Here is a 23,470-nt window from a genome sequence, read left to right as displayed (position 1 = left end):
TAAAGAGAGACCATAGAATCCCTACAGTGCAGGAGGCCATTCGGCCCATCGAGCCTGCACCGACAACAATCCCATCCAGGTCCTATCCCCACGTATTTACCCTGTTAATCCCCCTGACACCAAGGGGCAATTTATCAATCCACCTAACCTGCACATCTTTGGACTGTGTGGGAGGAAACCGGAGCACCTACGCAGACACGGGGAGAATGTGCAGACTCCACAGTCACCCGAGGCCAGAATTGAACCCAGGTCTCTGGCGCTGTGAGGCAGCAGTGCTAACCACTATGCCACCCTTGCATCTGAGATGTTCAAAGAATGCATTTTTAAAAAAATATTTATCGACGACCACTGCCGCCGCCCCACCGCCGCCACTCCTGATGATTTTCCCCCAGGATTGCAAATAGCAATATCCTGGACATTGATCCTCAATTCCTGGAGACCTCAGGGCAATGCTGGAAGTTTGGCCACCCAATGCACAAGAGATTCTCAATCTAAAGCAATACCATGTCTGTAACATAGAAATTAATGGGTGATATGGTTGTAGCACAATGTATCTATTTCATTGTCTTGGTCCTTCTTAGAGGTTTGATACTAATTGTTTTTGCAATTATCAACAGCAGGATTGACCTTGGTCCAAGTACAGATTATAAACTGGATGCAAGAACAGGTGGTGTGGGGATGCAGTCTGGCCAGCATTTATTGCCCATCCCTAGTTACCCAAGGGCAGTTGAGACACAACCACAGTGCTGTGGCTCTGGAGTAACATGTAGGCCAGGCCAGGTAAGGACGGCAGATTTCCTACCCTAAAGGACATTAGTGAACCATAGAATCCCTACAGTGCAGAAGGAGGCCATTCAGTCCATCGAGTTTGCACCAACTACAATCTCCCCCAGGCTCTATTCCCATAACCCCACGTATATACCCTGTTCATCCCCCTTACACCAAGGGTCAATTTAGCCTGGCCAATCAAATAACCTGCACATCTTTGGACTGTGGGAGGAAACAGGAGCACCCGGAGGAAACCCATGCAGACACGGGGAGAATGTGCAAACTCCGCCAGATGTCGGCTTTTCCGACAGTCAACAATGGTTTGATGGTAATCAGATTCTTAATTCCAGATTTTGTTAAAAATTGAATTTAAATTCCACCATCTACCATAGCAGGATTCGAACGCGGGTCCCCAGAATATTAGCTGAGTTTCTAGATTAATAGTCTAACGATAAAACCACCAGCTCATTGCTTCCCTAAAAGTGATGTGGAGATGCCAGCATTGGACTTGGGTGGGCACAGTAAGAAGTCTCACAACACCAGGTTAAAGTCCAACAGGTTTATTATTCTTTTCCAATTCAATCAAATCAAATCCAAATCAGAGTCTCAACAAGTTGAGACATTTCAGATCCAGGCCGACAAGACAGGACGGGAGACGAAAACCACCCTGTCCTGGGCCTGATCCACATGAGTCAAGCTGATTGGAGAAGGGGGAGGATCCTCCTCCAAGACTTGAGCTCATCTGCATCCTAGCCAAAAGGCCGAGATGCCGCTTTTAAAAATTGCTTCATATGAAACATATGAAGCCTCAGCGTAACCAAATGACCTCAACCAAGTGCAGGCGATCCATACTACACTTGATCTTAGCCAAAAGGCCGAGAAGCGATGGAATCACGAGCTTTTGGAGCGCTGCTCCTTCATCAGGTGAGTCTGAGGAAGGAGCAGTGGTCTGAAAGCTCGTGATTCCAAATAAACCTGTTTGAGACTTCTTACTGTCCCTAAGAGTGGACATTCCACCTCTGGAGTATTCTTTACTGGCAAGAATAAAGCAGTCCAAAAAAAAAGGTCAAGTTCTAAAATACTGAAGTTGATCATGTCTGGGCTGGTGCGTCAATTGAAAACAAAAATTTGATTCCTGGTAATTAATACTTTTAGTTTTATCAGGACTCTGGACTTTGATGTGGATAAACCATTTACCACTTTTAAAACTAGACAGTTTAAGATCAGGGCTCTTCGTAACCCAAAACACACTATATAAAATCCAGATTTTAAATTGCATTAGTAAGAAAAATAAAACACTTTCACATTCACACATGATACAGCAGGATTATTGTGTATTGCAATCTGACCTGGTTCTCTCTTTCACAAGCACCCCACATACCTTGAAAACCCAGTTCTGGATTGGGCAACCAATACCAAATCTACAATATTGCATTGCATCCCAACAGCATTACAAAGCCCATCTTAACTAGGATTCTAACATTCCCAGTAAAGCATATAATACAAATCCCCCAGGCATGGCTTGACAGCACAGACTAAAGACAATAAGCAGGTCAACCAAGTGACAAGACCACCAAGGTGATCAACCTTCTCTCTCTTTCCTGGTGCATAGGTGGGAGTAACTCATCAATTTTGGAATATTCCTCCTGAAAGTGCTCTAGAATCTCTTCACAGCTGTATCTATGGCTTGCTTCCCAATTGGATTTGGCAGCTCTGGTTTATGGAGACAAGGATATTATTAGCGCTGCACAGTTTAGATGAAACAATTAGTTAAAGTGTTTCCAGTCAGTCAGAATGAGATGATTTCAGAACTCGAGTGTCAAAACAACTGGAAATATCCAGGTTTGCACGGAAAGGCCTGGGTGGTTGGGCCAGTTAGAGGGTAACCATGATCCACATAACAATGTCCCAGCACAAAGCACCACCCAAGTGGTCATGAATAAAAACACGGAGATAGAACTGGACAGGAAGCCTAAAGCACCCAAAACTGAAACCACAATTGGGGGAAGATTGGACGTTCATTGGAGTCCCACTTGAAAATGACCCATCACATCATCACTCTCAGTAGTTTACATCAACTGTCAGAATATTAAAACAGACTGTTTGAATTAAGTTTATGATTCTTTATCCAGTGTCTGTGGATCTGGATGACTTGTACCTGACTCCAATCTGCTCCACAGCTCAGTCACATTTTTCTTCCCAAAGGCCCAGATTGTTATAAAGTCACCACCATATCTTTACAAGACAAGCAATCACTTTTACAAAAAATATCCATTGAATCCTTACAGTGCAGAAAGAGGCCGTTCAGCCCATTGAGCCTGCACTGTCAACAATCCCACCCAGGCCCTATCCCTGCAACGCCATAACCCCACGTATTTACCCTGCTAATCCCCCTGACACTGAGATGCAATTTAGCATGGCGAATCAACCGAACCCGCACATCTTTGGACTGAGAGAGGAAACCGGAGCACTCGGAGGAAACCCACGCAAATACTGGGGGGGGAACGTGCAAACTCCACGCAATCACCCAAGGCTGGAATTGAACCCAGGTCGCTGGCACTGTGAGGAAGCAGTGCTAACCACTGTGTCACCCAAGGGCAAGTTCCTAGTCAGCAAGTTGGGTTTTAGGAACTCTTGTATCACGATTGTGAAAACGCAAGAAATTCCACAACACTAAAGATTAAAACACAGTGGCACAGTGCTCAGCACTGCTGCCTCACAGTGCCAGGGATCCGGGTTGAATTCCAACCTTGGGTCACTGTCTGTGTGGAGTTTGCACGTTCTCCCAGTGTCTGCGCGGGTTTCCTCCTGTTGCTCGGGTTTCCTCCCACACCCTGAAGATGTGTGGGTTTGGTGGATTGGCCATGATAAATTTCTCCTTATAGTCAGGGGGATTAGGAGGGTAAATATGTGGGGTTATCGGATATGGCCTGGGTGGGACTGTGGTCGGTGCAGGCTTGATGGGCCAAATGGCCTCCTTCTGCACTGTAGATTCTATGAATAATGGCTAGGTTGGACAGTGCATTATAGAATGCACTTACCATCCAGGTTTGCATCTATAATCTCCTCGCAATGAGTTTACACCTAAAATGCCCTCCCCTCCATGTGAGTTTATATTTATAATCCACCCTCACTTGAGCGTACCCTTACAATTTTCCATATGCCAAACTACACCTTGTGCCAAATAACCTTGGGCAGAGCAAACAAAAAATAGACTGGGGCTTGGGCACAAATATTGTCAGCTAGGTCTTATTAAATTCTTTCCTGAGGTGTTGACCTGCTTAAAATGAATGGGCTAAAGCTGCTATTAAAAATGCGGAGAACAATACATATAAGCATGTTGAGTATTTATACGATGATGCCAGTGCCAGGGATTGCTATCCTTTGCAAAGGCTTGGGACACAAAAGTTTTGAAAATATTTTAAGAGTTGTTCTACAACGTGGTCACAATTTTGTCTCGTGAAAAGCATTTAGACAATTACATGGGTAAGATGTGTATCGAGGGATTATGGGCCAAATGTGAGCAAGTGGGACTAGCTTAGGGGTTTAAAAAAAAGTGTAGCATGGACAATTTGGGCCGAAGGGCCTGTTTCCATGCTGTAAACCTCTATGACAAGTTTTCAAATGGGAATATGATACAGGCTGGTTTACGTTAGCCAATTTTAGAGACGAACGTGAGCAGTCAGCAGGGCTTAATTTTCTTTTAAAAAAAGGTTGATCGTATGTACAAAGAGGATGGGGTAAGATGCACCAGGACAAGACAAGGGGTAAGATGCACCAGGACAAGACAAGGGGTAAGATGCACCAGGACAAGACAATAGCCAAGATGCTGCTCTCAATGGTGATGGGACAGTTTTCCGTTCATCTTGCCGAGAGCTGTTGACAGACTGCAGGTTTGTCAGTGAGATTTCGACTGATATGGGGCGGGATTTTCCGGCTGTGTGTGAGACAAGACCAGAAGTTCCCACCTTGTTTAAATGGTCCGTCAATCTTTCCGCCCCTGGTGTCTTTTTCAGCACTGTGCCCTCTAGAGGGGATCTCTGGCGGCACAATGGCACAGTGGTAAGCACTGCTGCCTGAGCACCAGGTACGCTGAAATCTGGCCTCGGTTGACTGTGTCGAGTTTGTACGTTCTCCATGTTTGTGTGGATTTCCTCCGGGTGCTCCGGTTTCCTCCCACAGTCTGAAAGGCGCACTGCTTAGGTGCATTGACCCAAACAGGCACTGGAGTGTGGCGACTCGGGAAATTTCACAGTAACTTCATTGCAGTGTTAATGTAAGCCTTACTTGTGACGAATAAATAAACTTTAAAAACTTTAACTTTAAATTCTGTCACCACAGTTGATGTCAGACCTGCTGAGATTTTCCAGCATTTTCCTTCTAAACCATCGGCTTGGTCTGAAGGGTCAGCTTGGTGTTATCCCATGTGCGTACCATTCATTCATTCAGCCAACAAGACGAAAAGCAGAAATTAAATCCTACACAGGCATTGCATTTTCTTTCCCAACAAGTAGTGCCTTGGCCTTACGATAAGTTCATTCAAAACGTACAATATAAAGATTCCTATAAAACTTGAAGCCAGACATATCACTCTTCACAGAGAGCTTCAAGCCACTCTAGGGTGATTTTGTCTAAAAACTTGTCACGGGGTAAAAAGGCCCTTTTCAACCCCTCCGTCAGAGTAGTCAAGGAAATTGAGTCTAATCTGACTGATCATGTTGACAGAATGTTTCTGAAAATCTACTTCTAAAATACGCATGTGAAGCAAACTTCAAATACTTCATTAAGCAAATCCGTCATCACAATATAAAAAGAAAGTACAGAGCTATAAAGAGAAACAAAAAAAATGGTCCATTCAACTTTATTTTCCCCAAAAGGCTACGTACAATCTAGCCTATCGTTTACAGTCCTGAGATAAAGTGGTTGCTTATGGCAGTCACCAGAGCAGGTGGCAGATGGTGGAGGTGTGGTCAGGTAGATGAATTTTATGGCGTTTTCTTCTTAGGGGTAAAGGACTATTCACGCAAAACCTTTCCGAGGGAGATTGAGTAGGGAAGAACAGACAGACCTGGAACTATACTGAGTTTTATTACATCTCAAATATCGTAGAGTTTTGAATAAAATGCTTCCCTTTGAAGTGCACTGACTTCTGTAGGTTAAGTGAGGCAGCCAACTTGCTCAAAGCAAAAGCACACAAATGGCAATTGATAAAAGAACTAATTCGTAAATCCAATTTTTATTTCGTGGTGTTGGTACGTATGCCAGGACACCACGAAAACCTCCTGCTCTTCTGAACAATATCAATTATCATTTATAGGAGCATCTGATTCAAAGGACAAGACCTCCAACAGTGTAGCATTCCCCCTGTGCTTCAGTGGAGAGTGAGCCTAAACTGCATGTTCAAGTTCCAAGGTGAGATCTGACCCAGGATTTCTGAATCAGCAGCGGTAGCACAGTGGTTAGCACTGCTGCTTCACAGCTCCAGGGACCTGGGTTCGATTCCCGGCTTGGGTCACTGTCTGTGTGGAGTTTGCACATTCTCCTCGTGTCTGCGTGGGTTTCCTCCGGGTGCTCCAGTTTCCTCCCACAGTCCAAAGATGTGCGGGTTAGGTTGATTGGCCATGCTAAAATTGCCCCTTAGTGTGCTAAGATGTGTAAATTAGAGGGATTAGCAGGTAAATGTGTAGGGATATGGGGTAGGGCCTGGGTGGGATTGTGGTCGGTGCAGACTCGATGGGCCAGGTGGCCTCTTTCTGCACTGTAGGGTTTCTAGGATTCTAGGAGTGCCAGCAATTGACAAATGACCCATGTTGTTATATGGTGTGCATAGAATGCATGGAAGAAGTTAGTCCAATGGACAGAATTCATCGTGCCTTCCCCCCTGCAAGACTCAAACACTGAACAAGTGAAAGTCCAGATTATTTACCTACCTTGCAATGCCACCATTTGAGCTTGGCCTGTGACTATAGAGGCAAAAAGAAAACAATTCCACACCTTCCAGTTCCGTGGAATATTTCAGCATCTCAGTAAGACCCAATTCATTTCTGGCCTGTTCCCAATCAACTAAATAAAGAAATTGACACCTCTTCTGAAGGCAGTCGGGGGGGGGGATGGGGCATGGTGGGGGAAAGAGATGCTGCTCATCCTACTTCAGCCTGGTTAATGTCACCTAATTGAGTTCTCAAATTATTAATCCTATGATTAGCCATTTAGTTCAAAAAGAAAATCTTTGCAAATATTATTTTCTGACCTGATCTCACGAAGACTGACTGAGTCAGCACTGCTGTTTTTTTTTCAATACACCCATAGGTAATCAGTCATAGTCTACAATGGACCATTGGCACCTCCCTACATTAGAGAGAGACAATTGGTTCTATCGCTTCAGGGGCATCATTCTGCATCAAGTGTAGAGCATGGTAACCACTACAGCCAGTTAAAGTATTAGACTCATGCCTATGGTATCATTCTTCCCCACACTGGTTTATTAGTGTCACAAGTAGGCTTATATTAACACTGCAATGAAGTTACTGTGAAAATCCCATAGTCGCCACACTCTGGCACCTATTCGGGTACACTGAGGGAGAATTTAGCATGCCCAATCATAGAAACCCTACAGTGCAGAAGGAGGCCATTCGGCCCATCGAGTCTGCACCGACCACAATCCCACCCAGCCCTACCCCCACATATTTTACCTGCTAATCCCTCTAACCTATGCATTTTAGAATTCTAAGGGGCAATTTTTAACCTGGCCAATCAACCTAACCCGCGCATCTTTGGACTGTGGGAGGAAACCGGAGCACCCGGAGGAAACCCACGCAGACACGAGGAGAATGTGCAAACTCCACACAGACAGTGACCCGAGCATCGAACCCGGGACCCTGGAGCTGTGAAGCAGCAGTGCTAACCACTGTGCTACCGTGCCGCCCACCTAACCAATACGTCTTTCGGACTGCGGGAGGAAACCGGAACACTCGGAGGGAACCCTCGCAGACACTGGGAGAACGTGCAGACTCCACACAGACAGTGACCCAAGCCGGGAATCGAACCCAGATCCCTGGCGCTGAGAGTCAGCAGTGCTAACCACTGTGCCACCAGGCTACCCTGTTTCACTCATTATATCCACTAACATCACTGGTAGGATTAGTATCAGGTTCCATGATTACTGTGCTGGAGATGCCAGAGTAGAACATATTAAATGCTGGAGGAAAAACGATTTGCCATCAGCTATATCCAGATTAAAATTCTGAGTCTTTGATTTTGATGGGCTTCGAATAAAGCGACTTTTAGGCAGTCTGAGGGTTAAAGCAAAATTCTTGAAATAATTGGCTTGTGGTTTAATAACTAAAACCTCAGGCTGCTTGGCTCAGTGTTTAAAGGACATGTCACATGACGGAGCAAGTGAAGAATTGCATTGGCAAACACCATCAGTATTTTGGTGGTTTGAATGAAAGGAGCTCACCGTTGTGCTGGCAAAATTAAGGCCCCAGGCTAAGCAACAGTTTCCAATTGGACAGAGCACTGAAGAATCCTTCATTAAATTAAATCGAGAATACTGTGAAAAAGCACTACAAAGGTGAATGGCCCACAGGTGCGCAGGGAGTGACAGAGTCTGAAACTGCACTTTGTACCAATTAAGAGAAAAAAAATTGAAAAGTTTGCCAAATTAAATATTTTGGGTATTCGTGTCAAGGTATTTGCTGGGTGGAGATAAATGGTGGTTCAGTGGTGAGCACTGCGGCCTCACAGCGCCTCGGGTCACTGACTGTGTGGAATTTGCACGTTCTTTCTGAGTCTGCGTGGGTTTCCTCCAGGTGCTCCGGTTTCCCCCACAGTCCAAAGAAATGTGTGGGTTAGGTGGATTGGCTAGGCTAAATCACCCCTTAGTGCCCCAAGATGTGTAGATTAGATGGATTAGAATGGTAGATGTGTGGGGTTATGAAGATAGGGTGGGGTAGAGGGCCTAGGTAATATAGTCAGAGTTGGTGTGGGCTCAATGGGCTGAATGGCCTCCTTCTGCATTGTGGGGATTCTATGATTAGACATAATCACTTGGACAACAGGACTCTGAGACAAAAGAAATGTGCTCAGGCATGATCTCATCGCATAACCAGGCAACTAGAATACACTCGCCATGAACATATATGGGTCATTGGTCAGTTGGAGAGGGGCGTTTATGTAACAAGCTGAGTGTTTAATCAAACATTTTCTCTGCAGACCAGGACCAGCACTTATGATACCGAAGGAGCAAGACCCTGAACCTGTTGCCTTTTTTCTCTCTCTTTTGACAACTCCCCAGTTTTAAACCCTGTCTTCTGACTTTGATTATCCAGGTGCCGCAGAGCAAGATCTTAAATATAACTCAACACAGCTTTGCTATCTCCAGAAGAATAGATAAACCATCCATCTACATCTTTAAATGGCCTCATCAACAGGGCCACAAAGTTTAGCCACTGTCTATCTAATCTACACGCCCATCTTGCAATCCATTTGTGGAAGTGTGAACCTTGACTGTACGTTAAAATCAAAGTGGTTTTTAATATTTTACTTCAACTGGGTCAAGTACAATAAAGCGATTCTCTTTTGAAAACCTGTCTGATGGTGTCTTCCAATATCGTAATGTGGAGATGCCGGTGTTGGACTAGGGTGGGCACAGTAAGAAGTCTAACAACACCAGGTTAAAGTCCAGCAGGTTTATTTGGTATCACTAGCTTTCAGAACGCTACTCCTTCGGTGAGCCACTCACCTGATGAAGGAGAAAGCGCTCTGAAAGCTTGTGATACCAAATAAACCTGTTGGACTTTAACCTGGTGTTGTGAGGCTTCTTACTGTTCCATGATCAGAGTGTTTAACTGTTAATGCACTCACTGAATTGGCAAGTATATCCTTTTCAAACTAAAACTTTGTGTAGTCAAATGAGGGGAGGGAAAAGAGGGGATCTGTTTGACCCCTCTACATCTGACCCCAACACCTTCTATTCATGCTTGGCTTTTCTGAACAAAAAGGAAGAATTGGTGCTCCGGCCTGTCCAGTACAGAATTACACACTATACTCGGCTTAAAATACCCAAATAAATATTTCAGCATAGAATAGTTATCTTGGCCATATTTACTTCCATGGAACTGAAGACCATGTTGCCCATTGCTGGTGTATATTCCCCAAAACCCATTTTGATCAAATTAGCTTAATTCCCAAGATGTGAGCAATCTTAGAATTTGGTAATGTGGGCACTTAAGATTCATGATATAAAACATTAAGGCAACTCATAATATTTTTAGTGTCTATAATCCCATAAACATCTTGGTTCCTACCACCGACTGCCACTGCTGCAAATAAACCCATGATTAAAGTCCAAAGATTTGGGTTAGGTGTATTGGCCATGCTAAATTGCCCCTTAGTGTCCCGGGATGCGTAGGTTAAAGGGATTAGCGGGGTAAATATGTGCGGTTACGGGGATGGGGCCTGGGTGGGATGGTTATCGGTGCAGACTCGATGGGTCGAATGGCCTCCTTCTGCACTGTAAATTTTCTATGAATCTACGATTAAGCGCCAGTGAACTAAGTTACTGCCAAACTATTTAAATCAAGAGTGTCGTGATGTTCTAATTCATTCAACATGTGGTTTAATTCATTGATGTTGGTGTAATAATGAAGCCATTATTTACTTTAAAAATGTACTTCAATTCTTCAGTGTTTTGCATTGCAGAGCAAGAGAGTACTTTTCTTAATTGATGCTTTCAGCTATAAATTGATCCGATTTTTCACACTGGCTGAATCACTTCTGTCGACTTTGAAAAGAGTTTCATCCCAGCTTAGTTACGGGAAACATTCATTTTTCGTACCACAAAGCAAAGTACTACAGTTACTGGTTCTGATGAAGGGTCATCTATCTTACAAGTTGTTTGACCTGCTGAGTATTCCCAGCATTTTCTGTTTCAGTCATTTTGCAAGGCGCACAAGATTATCCGAAATGTATAATAAACGCATCTTTTCTGGATCAGTGAAGCCATAAATCAGTCTTTAAATTTTGTGGAAAACGTAATGGTTTTCTGCAACTAAATCCAATTCTGTTGCAATCTCTGGCAGCCGGTGTCACTTACATACTCAGCTGACTCCTTATGCAGCAAAGTGGTTTTCCTTTCAAACTTGTGGCAAAGTTGTTGCAACTATATCGGATTTCCACCAAATTGACAAAGTGCCTCAAACGTTCAGTAACCAGGGGACTGCATGTTATCTTGGTATCTTTGGCCGTCTGGCAAAATTATTTCATTTGATTTTTGAAAGACGAAGTGCCGGAGTGTATCTTACTACATTTTGTACATCGTAATAAATAAAATGTGTGAAGAAAGATCCTGGACGCCTTCCCCAAGACCCATATTGAGAATTCTTACAACAACCCCCATTGTGGATATTCGCTCAATTCAGCAGCACATTAACTCCAGCAACTCAATGATCTCAAGTTCATTTAATACAGATATCACAATGCAGCAGTGTCATTGGTTTCTTCACTTTTTAAAATTCATTTGTGGGACATGGGCATCGCTGGCTGGCCAGCATTTATTGTAAGAAGTCTCACAACACCAGGTTAAAGTCCAACAGGTTTATTTGGTAGCACAAGCCACAAGCTTTCGGAGCACTGCCCCTTCATTAGGTGAATGGGAGTTCTGTTCACAACAGGGCATATAAAGACACAAACTTAAATTTACAAAATAATGGTTGGAATGCGAGTCTTTACAGGTAATCAAGTCTTAAACGTACTGACAATGTGAGTGGAGAGAGGGTTAAGCACAGGTTAAAGAGATGTGTATTGTCTCCAGCCAGGACAGTTAGTGAGATTTTGCAAGCCCAGGCAAGTCGTGGGGGTTACAGGTAGTGTGACATGAACTCAAGATCCCGGTTGAGGCCATCCTCATGTGTGCGGAACATGGCTATCAGTCTGCTCAGCGACTCTGCTCAGCGACACGGCCCCACTCACCTGAAGAAGGGGCAGCGCTCCGAAAGTTGTGGCTTTTGCTACCAAATAAACCTGTTGGACTTTAACCTGGTGTTGTGAGACTTCTTACTGTGCTTACACCAGTCCAAGGCCGGCATCTCCACATCATTTATTGCCCATCCCTTGTTGCCCTTGTTCAGAGGACAGTTGAGAGTCAACCACATTGCTGTGGCTCTGGAGCCACATGTAGGCCAGACTAGGTGAGGACGGCAGATTTCCTTCCCTAAAAAGGACATTAGTGAACCAGATGGATTTTTCCGATGATTGACAATGGTTTCATGGCCATCAGTAGACTCTTAATTCCAGATACTTTTTATTGAATTCAAATTCCATCATTTACCATGGGCAGGATTTGAACCCAGGTCCCCAGAACATTAGCTGAGTTTCTGGATTAATCGTCTAGCGATAATATCACTTGGCCATCGCCATCCCTTAAGATTGTTTATGCTAAATTCTTAATTTATCTGGGTTTCTCAGTCATAACGCAAAGGTCAATTTTAAAGTCAGAAACACGGCAACAAAAATATAACATCGTCCATCCGGAGGGAGAAGGTGGCACAGTGGTATTGTCAATAGACTAGTAGTCATTGAATCCAACGATGCAGGAGGCCTTTTGGCTCATCGAGCCTGCACCGACAACAATCCCACCCAGGCCCTGTCCTCATAACCTCACCTGTTGACCTTGCTAATCCCCTTGACACTTTGGCCATGCTAAATTGCCCTATCAACCAACCTAATGCTTGGACTATGGGAGGAAACCGGAGCACACGTGAAAACCCACGCAGAGATGCAGGTTATGCTCTGGGGACCCAGGTTCGAATCCCACCACGGCAGATGGTGAAATTTGAACTCAATAAAATCTGGATTTAAACATCCTATGATGACCATGAAGCCACTGTCAGATGCTGTAAAAAATCCCATCTGGTTCACTAATGCCTTGTAGGGATTCAAATTTGCAGGTTTGGCCAGATTCACAGCAAAGTGGTTGACTCTTAAATGCTCTCTGTTCAAGGGCAATTAGGGATGGGCAACAAATGTTCGTCCAGCCAGTGACGCCCATATCTAATGAGTTAAAAAACTCCAGATTGACACCCCGAGTTATCACCTCCAGTCGAAATATGACTGGAGCTCTGCCTGACAAATTTAAAATCTGCTTTCTCCAATGACTGCAAGACTCCAGCCCGAGTCTTCTGATGAATGCAGCTCTACAGAAGAACCTTCATCTCCTTCGGGTACCATTCCCTGAGGTGGGCATTGCCAACCATGCACTTCTATTGGATTGGCAAAGGACTGCCTTGGTTTGCCAGGGAACATCACCCATCAGGAAGGATTATTAATCAATCTGTTTCACCATGTTATGAATGCACCCAGAGCGGGATTTGACTTAGACCCAGAGAGGGACTTGAACCTACAGCCTCTTGCCCAGAGGCAAAGACTGTGCCATAAGATGGGAGCAGAACATTGTTCATCAATCTATTGGGAATCTCAGAGAAGATGCCACAAGGTTTGCTGATGTGGAAGGGGAAATATGTACCCTGAGGGGTAATGGGATGCACCAAGGTTAGTTCTAACATTCAACTTTTGGATGTTGCAGACAGGGCTTCATTCTACACTTGATCCTTACCAAACAGGCTCCGAGGTGCACAATGCTGGTATTAACAAATGTTAGAGTGTTTCATTGCTATCTATCTCAGAATCACAGAATTATACAGTGTATAAGGAGGCCATTTGGCCCATCGAGTGTGCACCAACCAAAATCCCACCCAGGCCCTATCCCCATAACCCCATGCATTTACCCTAGCTAGTCCCCTTGACACTGAGGGGCAATTTAGCATGGCCAATCCGCCTAACCCACACATCTTGGGACTGTGGGAGGAAACCGGAGCATCCAGAGGAAACGCACACAGACACAGGGAGAATGTGCAAACTCCACATAGATAGTGACCCAAGCTGGGAATTGAACCTGGGTCCCTGGCGCTGTTAGGCAGCAGTGCTAACCACTTGACAGACATAAAACCAATAAGACTGACAAAATTGCCAACACCCACTTGAGTCTTAAGAAATTAGACGTAGCTCTTGGGGCTAAAGGGATCAAGGGATATGAGGGCGAAGGTGGGGGGGGGGGGAAGGAAATCAGGATATTGAATTCGATGATCAGCCATGATCAAAATGAATGGCGGAGCAGGCTCGAAAGACCTACTCCTGTTTCTATGAGTCAGCATTTTATAGTCCAGTGTTTAAAATGCATCTCATAAGACTGATTATGAACTTAGACTGTTAACTACCATCCCAGCATGTCATTAAACAAGTTAAAAGGCAATATTTTCATTGCGGAACCAAAATGCAATGTGATAATTGATGTTGTTTTACGAGTTTGCAGCATGAATTACATAACGTGTAATCAGCCTTCTTTTTTTAAACATAAAGTGCTGAGGTTTCTTAAAAGCATTTCATAGATTTGTGAGCCATGCACTTCATGAATGGAAATGTTCCTCCCAACAGGACAGCCCCCATCTTTTTCGGTTTATACTTCTATTCAATTAACAGAAAGTCATGCTATTCATTTAAAAGTTACAGTATCCTTTTATCGCCTGAAGCAGTTATTATGGAGGTTTAGTCAGAGGGCACACAGCAAGCAGCAGTTGAAATGATGACTACGTTACAATGACTGTACTACAAAAAGTATTTCATTGATTGTAAAGTGCTTTGGGATGTGTGACGTGTTATATAAACACCAATCCCGCTTTTCTTTTACATTGCATGCGTTTGGAAGGCCTTGTCATCTCAGACAGCAAAGAAACACAACGGTTACAATGGACTATTTCATTACTCCCATGGGTAAAACACAAGAACGCTGTGTCACTGACCCGGTGGGTAAATAAAGGGGACTCTCTCACTTTCTTCATCACCGTGCTTTCTACACGAGGTGGAGATGCCGGTGTTGGACTGGGGTGGGGGGCACAGTACGAAGTCTCACAACACCAGGTTAAAGTCCAACAGGTTTATTTGGAATCACGAGCTTTCGGAGCACTGCCCCTTCATCAGGCGAGTCACCGGACTTCGGAGCAGTGCTCCGAAAGCTCGTGATTCCAAATAAACCTGTTGGACTTTAACCTGGTGTTGTGAGACTTCTTAATGTTTTCTACATGTATTGCAAGTTCAAAAACTGCAGACTATTATAGCCATTAATCCAAGCGCTCCACTTGCATGGATGGATTGAGTTATAAGGAGAGGCTGGATAGACTGGGACTTTTTTCTCTGGAGCAAAGGAGGCCGAGGGATGATCTTATAGAGGTCAATAAAATAATGTGCAAATGACAGATTGCACAACAGTTTAAAAACCAACATTTGTAACAATGAATCCAGCTGTTATACTTCATATAAAGCGGCACGGTGGCACAGTGGTTAGCACTGCTGCCTCACAGCGCCAGGGACCCAGCTTCAATTCCAGCGTCGGGTCACCGTGTGGAGTCTGCACATTCTTCCTGTGTCTGCGTGGGTTTACTCCGGGTGTTCTGGTTTCCTCCCACAATCCGGTTAGGTGAATTGACCTGAACAGGTGCCGAAGTGTGGCGACTGGGGGAATTTCACAGTAACTTCATTGCAGTGTTAATGTAAGCCTTACTTGTGACTAATAAATAAACTTTAAACGTTGCTTTAAACTGCAAAATAAAAATCAGGATCATATTGTTGCTTTCTACATTTAGGTTGCACCTCTACTGACCTTTTCACCCTGCCTTGATCAATAACTCCAACTGTAAGGACTCCCCCTCTTAAATATCTAGTCATTCCTATTATTTTACATTTAGAATTGAGTCTGGATGCAAGAAAGCGGAGAGATTGTTGCTGTTTCAATTACTTACTGCCCTGCAATACAAGGACACGTTTCACATTGTTAGGAAAAGAAAAAGACCAAAGTAGTTCTGCTCACGTTTACGTTGCTCAGATAAGTTTCCAAATCTTTCCCAAAAGCTGAATCCAGCAGCACAGAAAGGCAGCATTTAGCCCAGAGCATTGTCCAGTGCCAAAGTATTACTTTCACTGGCACTATACCAGTTGGAAATACTGCCTTCTGTAATAGAAACTTGGGGCAGAACTTAATGCCTTTCCCCCCTATTGTAGGTTTGGTTGGTGGTATTTAACTGGTTGCAGGGGGTGGGTTGGGGAGGAGGAGGAGTTGCCTTCCTACCATGATTAAGCCTGTGATTAACTGCCATTTGAGGCTGTTTAAGTGGGCAATTAACACCCACTTGAAATTTGATAATAGAATCCCTATGGTGCAGAAAGAAGCCATCTGGTCCATCAAGTCTGCACTGACTCTCCGAAAGAGCATCTCACCCAGGCTCTCCCTCCGTCCCATCTCCGTAACCCCATGCATTAATCATAGCCAATTCACCTAGCCTGCACATCTTTGGACTGTGGGAGGAAATCGGAGCACACGGAGGAAACCCACGCAGACACAGGTAGAGTGTACAAACTCCATCCAGACAGTCACTCAAGGTCCGAATTGAACCCGGGTCCCTGACACTGTGAAGCAACAGGGCTAACCACTGTGCCACCGTACCGTGATTAAGAGCCCCGTGCTGTCACCCAGCTGCAGACGGAGAATTGTCCATGGGGGGAGGCCCGCAAAGCAAACCGTCAGCGCTTCGTGCAGGGAGGGTGCTTCATTCAAAGGCATTCGGTGCCCGATCAAAAGACCTGGCATTGGGAAACGGAGAGAGGGGGCAGCTGAGAATGACCACTGCCCCACGACCACAACCGCCAGTGATCCTCCCCCTAACCGCCACAATTAGCGATACAGGGACTTGCACTGTGATGGTTTGGAATCACATTGTGATATTAGTTCAGCTTGTCATGATCCATATGAAAAATCTGCTGAAAAAGTTGTTGATGCCGTACTAAAATATTAGAGAAATTTATATAAAAGCAACCGACTTTATAATTTAGCAGTTTGTTCCCACATACGCCGTGAACACCATTCTAGTTCCACAATGCCCTTGTATTGGCTTGTGTAATGTTCAGAGACAATGAGATTTTAGGTGATGCCCTCAATTAAGCCTCATTCTAGCCAAATCTTGGGCCAGAAAACATACAAAAGCTCCCATTTTTGTGAATGTTTATTGAAGTTTAGTTTAACGCTTGGCCCAACACATCTTTCACTGCTGCTCACTCCCTTACTTGAGGCCAACGAGTGGACAACGGGGGCCATCAAGTAGCAAGAAACAGAACAGCCTCCATCTTCTCACTCATTAAGTGCTTGGTGCACATGCTCAGATGGCTTGGTCTGGGGACGTTTCTCAGGCCAAAGTTACATTCCGCAGATACATGGCACAGATCTCCACTCGTGTGTCACAACTGGGTGCATATGTATACTCAGCACCATTTAAAATGATGAGGCAGCAGCAACGTGACATGTATATTGGCATCGGGAAGCACTTGGCAGCATATCCCTACTCTATTACACTAAGATACCGGAAGACCAGCAGTGCAGTACAGTGTATTGTGTTCTGCACAATTGGCATCAGTGCTACCCCAAGCAAAAGTTAATGTTAGTTTTACAGCTCCGTGGTGGTCACGGATAAGAACAAATACAATTATGAAGAGAATTAAGTGATTTTAATCATTCTACTACTAAGTCTTTCCCATCATCAATCTCATTTAAACATATTATCCTTGCATTACCCAAGGGAGGAATGGGGTTGGTAACACAGAAGTCCACGCAACATGTAATGCTTCTGGTTAAAACAGCAGTCTGCAGCATAACACAATTGGACTGAACTGACAGAATCTATTTCCAAACACTGCTCATAAAGGCAAGGTCTGATTTTCGCCCAGTTTTCTTCCCGACTTTCCTGCAAACAGTTAATTCAAGTCAGTATTCTTTGGAGACAATTCAACTTCCGAAAAACGTGCTGGTTAGGAACATTGGCCATGCTGAATTCTCCCTCAGTGTACCCGAACAGGCACCGGAGTGTGGCGACTGGGGGATTTTCACAGCAACTTCATTGCAGTGTTAATGTAAGCCTATTTGTGACTAATAAATAAACTTTAAACAGGAAACACAGCCCAAGCAAATTCCTTTCCTACACATGACCATGAGTCAGATTCAACGGATGGACACCAGAAGCTGGAAAATGAATGTTCCAGAACAAACACTGCTGTGCTAGTTGAAGTAGAGTAAGAAGTCTCACAACCCCAGCTCAAAGTCCAACAGGTTTATTTGGGTCACGAGCTTTCGGAACGCTGCTCCGAAGTCAGGTGACTCACCCGAGGAAGAAGCAGTGCTCCGAAAGCTCGTAAACCTGTTGGACTTTAACCTGTTGTGACTTCTTACTGTGCCCACCCGAGTCCAACACCAGCATCTCCACATCAGTGCTAATTGAAACCAGCTAATTGGACAACTAGCGATCAAACCTGGGACCGGTGTGATGCAGTGAGGTAGACAAGTGGATTCAAGTGAAACCCAGTCTGTTGGGGCATCAAGCTTGTTAAATGTTAGCTGCTGAAAACCCCTGCTCAACAGATACAGTTCATTTATATAGCATCTTTCACATCCTCAGGAATTCTTGAGGTCACAGAGTACTATTTTGGACAGTCCTGTAGTACTGTTTTTAAACAAAGGACCCAAGAGCCCACTAGCAGGAATGGCCAGAAAATGTCAGCCCCAGAAAGGAGTTAAGTATTTTATGCAGGTTCTGATCATTTGGAATTCATTGCCTGAAAGGGTGGTGGAAACAGGTTCAACAGTTCACTCTCAAAAAGCTAACTGGATATATACATGGCAAGGACAAATTTGCAAGGCCACGGGAAAGAGAGTGGGGATGTAGAACCAATTGTATAGCACAGGCACAACAGGCCTCCCTCTGAACATCAAAACTTCACGCTCTGCATTCCCAACCATGTTACCCGGAATGAAGCTGAAATGGACCAGTAGATGACAAAGGGGATTGCCAGCTTCTGAATACAAGTTTGTTCATACTATAATCCTGCTCACAGCTTAAAAGCAGTGTGTGCAACACCGGGGAAAATACAGGCCACAACCATTGAATCCCAAAGGTTACTGAATCTTATCCCAAGGTAACTGAATCTTACCTGCATTTAAATTTCTTATTCACTGGTTTCTCCCACTTGAATTTGGAGACAGAGATTTGGACAGGTTCAGCTATGTTGATTCATTGGTGAGTAAATCCTAATCAGAACATCTGGCTCTGTAGCCAGAGGAATATGTCAATTAACCTTAACATATGGTCTTCAAGGCTCCATTGCACATCAAATATTGGCAACATGTTCCTTAGCTTACTCCAAGGCCTGTGCTTTCTAGGAGATGGAAGCCCTCGGGAGGAACCTGGAGTGGCTCAGTGGGCAACTCTCTTGCCTCTAAGCCGAAAGATCCCAGGATCGAGTCGCGCTCCACAATTTCTTGACCAAGAAAGAATCCAGCCACTGGCACATAGCAGTGCCAGCTCCCAATCCAGACAAATTGGAAGGGTTAACAACGAGGGTGGCATTAGCTGTAAAACCTCCCGGCAAAAGCATGATGGGAAGGACTAGCAATGCGGTGACCCAATGTTAGATAGGAAAAGCCAAAAGAAAGAAAAGTAAAAGGCAAGTAGATAGCCCCGGGAATCCCCTGGCTCAACCTGAGCTTTGTAGCATCTCAAAAATGGTGAAAATTTAAGTTTAATACTGGCTTGTTCCCTTGTCGAGGCTTTGTGAAGGTACAGTGCCTTCAAGGAAAAGCCTATTTGGAAAATGTAATTTGAAGAGACAGAACCCAGAAGTGAATCAGCTTTTTTTCCTCAGAATGGAAAAGACTCAGTTTATGGAAATGATTTCACTTTAAAGTTGTCCAAGGATATGATGGAGTTGGTGCTTGGATAGAAGCCTGTGCCCTTTGGTTACAAACCTCAGCCCCGCAACCAATGGAAACAGTTTCTCATTTTACTCTATCCCCTTCATTAAAACCTCTGTTAAATCCCCCATAACCTTCTCCAGTCCAATTTTCAGTATTAAGAGGCTGAATGTGGTTGGAAACAGGTACGGTGCAATATTTCTTATTAAACAGCAAGGTGAATCTCAGCCAACACGATTGTTTGAAGTGGAACACTGCCTGATGTAACATTTCTAACTGTCACAGACATGTACAAAGTGAATGGAGAAATAAAACATGCTGAAAATCCATAAGTCAGACATATACAGCAAACAGAAACGTACTAGAGAGAGAGAGACAGAGAGAGAGAGAAATAGGAGAGAGAGAGAGAAATAGAGAGAGACAGAGAGAGCGAGAGAGTAATAGGAGAGAGAGAGAGAAATAGGAGAGAGAAAAATAGAGAAAAATAGAGAGAGAGAAAAATAGAGAGAGAGAAATAGGAGAGAGAGAGAAATAGGAGAGAGAGAGAAATAGGAGAGAGAGAGAGAAATAGGAGAGAGAAAAATAGAGAAAAATAGAGAGAGAGAAATAGGAGAGAGAGAGAGAAATAGGAGAGAGAGAGAGAAATAGGAGAGAGAGAGAAATAGGAGAGAGAGAGAAATAGGAGAGAGAGAGAAATAGGAGAGAGAGAGAAATAGGAGAGAGAGAGAAATAGGAGAGAGAGAGAAATAGGAGAGAGAGAGAAATAGGAGAGAGAGAGAGAAATAGGAGAGAGAGAGAGAAATAGGAGAGAGAGAGAGAAATAGGAGAGAGAGAGAGAAATAGGAGAGAGAGAGAGAAATAGGAGAGAGAGAGAGAAATAGGAGAGAGAGAGAGAGAAATAGGAGAGAGAGAAATAGGAGAGGGAGAGAGAGAGAAATAGGAGAGGGAGAGAGAAATAGGAGAGAGAGAGAGAAATAGGAGAGAGAGAGAGAAATAGGAGAGAGAGAGAGAAATAGGAGAGAGAGGGAGAAATAGGAGAGAGAGGGAGAAATAGAGAGAGGGAGAAATAGAGAGAGGGAGAAATAGAGAGAGGGAGAAATAGGAGAGAGAGAAATAGAGAGAGAGAGAGAGAAATAGGAGAGAGAGAAATAGAGAGAGAGAGAAATAGAGAGAGAGAGAAATAGAGAGAGAGAGAGAGAAATAGGAGAGAGAGAGAGAGAAATAGGAGAGAGAGAGAGAGAAATAGGAGAGAGAGAGAGAGAAATAGGAGAGAGAGAGAGAGAGAGAAATAGGAGAGAGAGAGAGAGAAATAGGAGAGAGAGAGAGAAATAGGAGAGAGAGAGAGAGAAATAGGAGAGAGAGAGAGAGAGAGAGAAATAGGAGAGAGAGAGAGAAATAGGAGAGAGAGAGAAATAGGAGAGAGAGAGAAATAGGAGAGAGCGAGAGAAATAGGAGAGAGAGAGAAATAGGAGAGAGAGAGAGAAATAGGAGAGAGAGAGAGAAATAGGAGAGAGAGAGAGAAATAGGAGAGAGAGAGAGAAATAGAGAGAGGGAGAAATAGGAGATAGAGAGAGAAATAGAGAGAGAGAGAGAGAGAGAAATAGGAGAGAGAGAAATAGGAGAGAGAGAGGGAAAGAAAGGCTAAGGATTCAAACATATGATGGAATTCTCCCGCCGTGATCTAAAAGCTGGAAATTCCTGCCCGACCATCAATGGCGTTTCACATTCTTCGCAACCCGCCCGCTAAAATTCCAGTGGTGGGCAGGATGGAAGAATTCCGGCCATTTTGAGTTCTGATGAAGAGTTTTACCTCAAGCACCAATCTTCTTTCAAGATGCTGTATCTATTCTGCATTGCCAACATTGTGGGTGAAATCCTCCGGCCTCCCGCTGGCAGGAGGTGGCGTGTTGTTTGTCAGGGGTGGGATTCTCTGGTCCCGCTGCTGTCAATGGGAATTCCCACTGGCATCACCCCACATTGGTGGGAAATCTGCGGGCGGGGGTGTGCTGTGGGCGGGTCGGGAGAATCCCGTCGGCGTGAACGGTTGAGTATTCCTGCCCGTACGTTTTTGTACGACGGCCCAGTTTATAACAGGTGAAAACTAATATAAAACTAATGAGCTACTTTGTCCTGTACCTTCAAATGAAAAAAAATAATTGCCTTAGTTGTTTTAGATTCCCCATGTCTAACAAATGGCCTCGAAATCTTGAAACTATTCACAGCTTAGAGCAATAAAGGGCAAGGGGAGTGAGTTTTCTCACATCACGAAAGGTTCAGTTCAGAGTAACTAAAATTAAAATAAAAATCTCTCTCAATGGCTGAAGGGTTGGTAAACAAAGGACACAGAATCAACGTGATTGGCAAAAGAATGGGAAGTGAAATAAGGAAGAAAAATCTTTTTAGACAATTATTGGTTAGGACTTGCAAGGCACTGAGAACAGGGCGGTGGAAACAGCCAATTGCATAATAGCCTTCAAAAAGGGAGTTGGATAAAACGTTGAAAAAGAGAAAAATGATCCGTTATGGGGAAAGAGTGGGACTAATTGGATCACTCATTGAAGGAGATAATTGTTGGACTGAACAACTTCCTTCTGCTCTGTACTATTGTAGAGCTTATTAATCGTAACTGACCTTCAGTAAGAAGGGTTCCAAGTGCAATAATTGCTTCAGCCAGACCAGATTACCAGATAAAGGCACACCAAATAGGAACATAGAAAATAGAAGCAGGAGTAGGCCATTCGGCCCTTCGAGCCTGCTCCTCCATTCATTTTGATCATGGCGGAACATTAAAATCAATATCATGATCCGGCCTCGCCTCCCCCCCCCCCCCCCCCCCATATCCCTTGAACCTGTGGTCCATCTCATTTTAGCATGTGGCTGTTAAATGTGTGACGGCAGACACTATTAGCAGGTTGTGCAACCCACATTTCTGCAAGGTGGGACCACATGGCGTTTCTTCCGAATCCTAACACCGGTTATAACCTGGTTATTTGCAGCATGTTGATGATCCATATTACAAGGAGAGGAATTGAAACAGCATCACTGCAGAAGGTTAGGGTCAGATGAGACGGAGTGAAGGAGAGCTGGTGACTTTGGGGTCAGCATTCCCAAATTTTATATTGTTTCATTTGCTTTCACTGTAGATTCGCCTATTCACCAATTAGCAGCATACCACGTCTTTTGATACGTGATCAGTCTCCAAGGTCTGTTCCCATTGCACCATGTTAATCCAGAGAGCGATCCCAAGATGCAGCAACTGCACAAGGCCGTGGAGTGTTACAGCTACACCCATCACTCACTCCGCTTGCACAGACACACAGGGTGATGAGACAACGAGGCAGAAGGAAGCTCTGGGAAAGTCAAAAACGACAAGCAAGGAGGAGCAGCTGACAGCTGAGCAGCCAGAATCAGCGGGCCACGAACCAGATGCAGATATCCTTTTGGAGCAAGACACACAGCTGCTAACTTCTTGGGAGGGAGCTTCTTAAATCAGAAGATGTGCTTTTGTCCTCCCCGTCCTTATAAAATGTATACATTGCAAATCTGACACAAAGGGTGAAGGGTGATGATTAACAATGGCCAAGAGAAAATTATCTGCTGAACTCCAATCTGTCCAGATACAACCTGGACCTACCTTGTGAACAGTAATGAAATCCTTAAAGAATAATGGAACACTCTGAAAGAAGCATAGCAGCTGGATTGTACAGCAATAGGAATGCACTCTCTTTGGGTTTCAACATACGGTACAGTGGCACAGTGGTTAGCACTGCTACCTCACAGTGCCAGGGACCCCGGATTCAATTCCTGGCTTGGGTCACTGTCTGTGCGGAGTTCACACATTCTCCCCATGTCTGCGTG

General features: G+C 44.3%; 1 protein-coding gene and 1 non-coding gene across 11 annotated transcripts in view; both read right to left on the bottom strand.

The window, feature by feature from the left end:
• The window catches only part of fhod3b (formin homology 2 domain containing 3b), a 601,875-nt gene that overhangs the window by 338,326 nt on the left and 240,079 nt on the right, over window positions 1-23,470 (bottom strand). The gene's annotated exons all lie outside the window — the stretch shown is intronic.
• Window positions 1,456-1,655, bottom strand: LOC144481873 (U2 spliceosomal RNA). Its single transcript, XR_013495790.1, has one exon. It is a non-coding gene; the product is annotated as a U2 spliceosomal RNA (small nuclear RNA).

This window comes from Mustelus asterias, chromosome 2 (genome assembly GCF_964213995.1).
Source record: "Mustelus asterias chromosome 2, sMusAst1.hap1.1, whole genome shotgun sequence".
Classification (NCBI taxonomy): domain Eukaryota; kingdom Metazoa; phylum Chordata; class Chondrichthyes; order Carcharhiniformes; family Triakidae; genus Mustelus; species Mustelus asterias.
The sequence above is the reverse complement of the archived record's forward strand: the minus strand, read 5'-3'. Positions and strand labels throughout refer to the sequence as shown.